A 5012-nucleotide genomic window follows, 5' to 3' on the forward strand; every position below is an offset into this window, starting at 1 on the left:
ATGAAAAATGAAAAAACATAAGAGAAGTAAGAAAAGCTTAAACAATAGGTTCTCACCTCCATCCATCCCAGTAAAGAGAAATATTGCAGAAACCAGGAACTTGTTCTTATGGGGGCTGGGCGGCGGGGGTGGGGGTGACAGAGAAAACCCTAAAACCTTACTATGCATTACAGATAACTAACACACGCAGGCTTGACATTTAATTAACACAGTGTCCTTGTCAATATGTGAAATAAAGGCTAAGATTTAAATGTTCCTCAACATACCTATACTTAAAGGGGAAGTGATAATCATAACTGTCAGTTAAGCCCATAAAAAATGTTCATAAAAGCCCAAAACACTGACATATTAACATACTTATTTAAAATTGAGTCTGGGGGTTGAACAAGTGTGAAGAGTGAGGTAATTAAATTTTTCATATAAAGTCTGTCCCTGAATTTCAATTTATTAGAACCAAGATAATCAGTGCTTCCTTCCGATGGCTTTCTTCCTCTGAAATGAGTACTGTGTGTCCAATTAACTGTTCACCAGCTAAATTCATGAAATCAGAAATATACTAAATAGGATGCCTGAATTGAAATACAATGCCCAAAATAATATGTTCATGTGTGATTTGGGATACTGTAAGAAAAAAAAAATGGTGCACTTTAAAACTCCCACTCTTCTTCTTACCCTAGAGTGGCTATTAGCACTTAGTGCCCAGTTAAACCCATAAAAATACACTTTACAAAAGTCCTCCTTCAGTCATGTAATTGCTTGCAGTGAACAAATGCTGACCTGAACAACCTTCTGAAGATCAGAGACTTGTGAACTTTCTCAGACCCTGAAATTTTCAGAAGGTTTCTTTTAAGCTTACTCTTAGATAAACATATAAAATTTGACCTTTCAAATGGTACAAGAATGTGTGCCAAGAAGCCTTAATGGGAGGGGAGAAGAGTGGTTAATCTCTCCTATAACCTGTAATACAAATGAGGACAGAAATAAATAATGTAAAAGGTGAAGGGATAATTCATTACATGGGTTGTATCTTAAGAGCACAATTGCAACTAATCTACTAATTAACACTCATATAGATGTTTGAGTTCCGAAAGTAACAAAAACATTTTAATGAGATATTGTCTAAACACAGCTCCTTAAAAATAACACTAGCAATAAGTTTCTAATAAAACATAAGGAGAAGAACTTACCAGAGGACATTTCAGGAAGCAAGATGACTGTGAGAAACATATCCAGGATTCAAACAGATATTCCATGATCTTCCAAATTAAGGTAGGGATGAGCTGCAGAGTGGTGGAACTTTGAAAAAATCAGCAGTTCCTGGTGGCAAGTAACCAACTAAAAACCAGTTACACAGAAAGCCACGAACCCCCAAGGAAAAGAAGCAAAATGCGAAAGAGGTGCCTTTTATTTTGGGGGGTGGGGGGCTTATTTGTGACGATCCTTAGGCAGACAAAGTGAAAATTTACTGACTGTAACATGCCCATACAGTGGGGGGAAATAGAAGTGGTGTAACCCCAGAGAACAGGAGGTGAAATACAGATAAATCTGCAAAGAGAAGTGAAAGGATGTGCTGAAGGCAAGAGATGGAGAGAGAACTAGTGAGCAAGGCTGTAGTCATCCTGATAGATACAGCAGCGAGAATGATTTAGGCTGCTGGGAAGGATCCAATGAGAATTCAAGAGGGCACTGCTTCGGAAATCCTGCTCTGATCTTCCCACTCTCAGTTCTTTAAGAGTTACCTGCGTTGGGAACGTTATTATTAGGATTAATAGTTTTCCATCAGTGTATTTCACTAGGATTTCCCTTGAACTCTCTCACTCGTAGCAACTGAGGGAGGCGTAGTAAGGAAGCCCGACACACCAGCCCCCCAAGTAAACCACGGTGGTCACTTTAGGACGACCGAATCGTCAGCGATTTGCATTGGGGTCGGGGGGGGGGGGGGTCGAAGGGCTGAAGGTGCGAGGAGGAGGCCGAGCGGCCGGGCGCATTCGGGGGCGCTGCGCCCGAGGCTCAGGCGCGGGGGGCCTGGCCGGTGGGTGGCGGCGGCGGCGGCGGGAGCCCTCCCAGGTCCCGTGTTCCCGGAGAATTCTGCAGCCCGCGACTCAAGGCAATTCATTGCACCCGACACCTCAGCTCCAGATGCCTTGTTTCCGAAGCTGGGACTTTGGGGGTTCTGACCACCGTTCCTGGGGGAGCGGGTGACAGTCTATGAGGTTCTCGCGTCCCCTCTGATTCCTGCACAGTTACCGAGAGAGCGTGGGCTAGAAATGGCTTTGCTGCTGAATGCATTATCTTGCCATTTTCGTATCCCGATACAGCACATACGATCGCCTGATCGATCGGGTAAGATTAGCTTTATTCCCTTGTTCCTCTCCATGGTCCCATCCCTTCTCCAAGCTCAAACCCGAAACCCAAATCCCTCTCTGTCTCTCTCTCTGTCTCTCTCTCTCTCTCTCTCTCTCTGTCTCTCTCTCTGTCTCTCTCTCTCAATGAGGAACTTCCCTTTCCTCTTTGAAACCTACTTCCCCAGGCAATTGCTTGTGTGACTAGGGGCTGGTAATTCTCTTTGTAGATGATTTATATTTTGGCTGTGAAGTGATCCCCCCTCGCCACCCTCGGTACCCTCCTTAGAGAAGATCCCTCCCTCCCCATGGGTTCACTCCCAGAGCTTGGATCTGGATGAAGAACGCTGTGGGAGTCTTTTGCCCTCTGCTCTATCTTCCTCTGGACCCTGAAGCTTAAGCAGTATCCGCCTCTCTCTCTTTTTTTTAGAAATAGGAGGGAAAGGTAGAGTGGAAATTGATTTCTTGCAGAGACTGAGGCGCCGAATGATAGAGGGAATAAACATTTGCCCTGGATAAAAATGTTCTTGGTAAGTAATCTTATTTTCTGCGGTTGAAAAGGAAACACATTGCTTCTCACTGTCCCATCCCCCACTCCATTCATTTATTTGCTCTCTGTATGTAAATCACGAGCTGGGTCAGTGCAAATTTTCTTTTCTCTCTTCCTAGGAGAATAGCAGCATGTAAGAGTGAATTTGAACTTAAGGGCTTTTAAGGAGGCAATATGAAGGCTTTAAGGCTCTTCAGTTCTTATATTCAAAACCTACACACAGGGAAATCTGATTCCTGCTTGCTTGTAGGAAGAGTATTTAAATATCTCCTTTTTTTCTTACTAACTCTTTCTCAAAATAAAGAAAAAAAGGCACTGGTAGTAGCCCTTTGTCCATGGTTTTTATATACTTTGCCCATGTTCTAAAATATGATATTCTTTCCATTCCAGAAATAAGAATGTGTATGCAGCTGAAGCTTAATAAGTAAGCTTTAGGCTGAAGGTAGGTTAAAGCTCTAGTACCCCTTACTAACATGCACATCTTTATTCCAATTCTTGTACCAGATACAAATTATTAGCATCCAAGATAGCTCTTTGCATGTTGTAGTGACACCTATAAAATCAGAAAGCCCTCTGGTTTCCATGAGTCTATAGCACCCCCAGCCTGCATCTGCTCATTATGTGAAGAGTGTAAAAGAGGGAGGAAGTCAAACACCTCTTGATTGTGCTTACATCATATGTCACTAAGCGTGCAGAATAATCCATCTTGCAAATTGTGTGAACTTGGTTTATCAAGTATAAGCTGACTAGTGTGGATGTGAAAAACTAAAGGAGACTTGCTCTAAGAGAAATGATTTCAATTTTGAGTTACAGAATATATTTCACTGGTGTAATATGTATATTATTTTTTCTCTATGGTTGTCATACCTTACACTCTACACCTCTTACTCCCAAATTTTAATGATACAGAATAAGCTATTCCTGATAAGAATAGGATGGCTTTAATTTCATCTAAAGTACCTGACATTAAAATTCCATTGACAAGAATAGACTTCATTTCAAAGCATCAATTTTCTAGAAATTCTTACTGGGAAATCCCAGAAGAGAGATAGTTATGTGTCATATTACAACAGCAAGGCAAGCTGTGCATGTGCACAAGTATCTATAGTTGTGCTTACTACCAAAACTGTCCAGGGAAAAATTTTCATGTGTGTATAACTTTGTTTTTCTTTCTCTCTTAGGCTGTGTTCCAGCCACAGTAAGGACCTAGAGCAGAAGTTTTTCTTCCGTGATCTAATTTTACCCAAATGCTCATTTCTGTGCTGTCTCTGTTTTACACAGGCTGACAAATGTTGGAGGGGGATCTGAGGTCCACAGAAAGAAGATGGATGTCCTGAATTACATTTGTTACAAATGTAACCTCAACAGGTGTGATATGTAGACAACATACTTCTCGCATAAGTTCTTAATATGCTGCTTAAACTTACTTAACTAAATTGTTATTCAAAGAGATGCAATTGTTTTCTGAGGGCCCAGCTTAAGTTAGAAAACATAACATTAAAAATTTTATTTTATATGTAAAATAAATGTAAGGTAGCTCTTCTTTTAAATATTTGGAAAATAAAAAGTACAGAATAAAAAATATTAACTTTGTGATCCATGGTTTAACTTTAACATAGTTAATAGCACTTAAAGTTTATTAAACTATCTAAGTTTGTAAACACTACACTAAATCATATGATTAAATTTGATGAACATCAATATAGAGCCATAGGCTTTTACATCTCTTAGCTAGCTTTTACCTGGTTTGTACTTAGATTTGTCTCAAAAGTTATACATTTTAATTTTATACTCAGCATGTCTTTTCCTGGATCATCTCAATCTACTTCTGCAGTGGGTATCTAAACACATTTTATAATACTGGTAATGTTTTGGTTTGCTATCCTGGCTCCTTCTTTTAAGTGTGTAGGTACTACCTAATATATTTCTTACCTATTAATCTGTGAAAATGTCTAACCTAAAAGCAATGTAAAAGGTATATTGTATTGGGGAAACTGTGAATCCATTTGTTTGTGGAAAAAAAATGTCAATATGCTTTAGATTGTTTTAACCTTAAATAAAATTTATTAGAAAAGTGTAGTAAGATAAGTAAACTCAAACTGTTCCTTGCATACAAAAGA

The 5012-nt window shown here is 39.7% G+C and overlaps 1 long non-coding RNA gene across 1 annotated transcript; it reads left to right on the forward strand.

Annotated features, from left to right (window-relative positions):
* Positions 1-2072: 2072 nt before the first annotated feature.
* LOC120223275 lies at positions 2073-4378 on the forward strand. Its single transcript, XR_005526257.1, has 3 exons — positions 2073-2343; positions 2773-2872; positions 4174-4378. It is a non-coding gene; the product is annotated as an uncharacterized LOC120223275 (long non-coding RNA).
* Positions 4379-5012: the final 634 nt, after the last annotated feature.

The sequence above is a fragment of the Hyaena hyaena genome, unplaced genomic scaffold (genome assembly GCF_003009895.1).
Source record: "Hyaena hyaena isolate Hyena2069 unplaced genomic scaffold, ASM300989v1 scaffold_975, whole genome shotgun sequence".
NCBI lineage: Eukaryota > Metazoa > Chordata > Mammalia > Carnivora > Hyaenidae > Hyaena > Hyaena hyaena.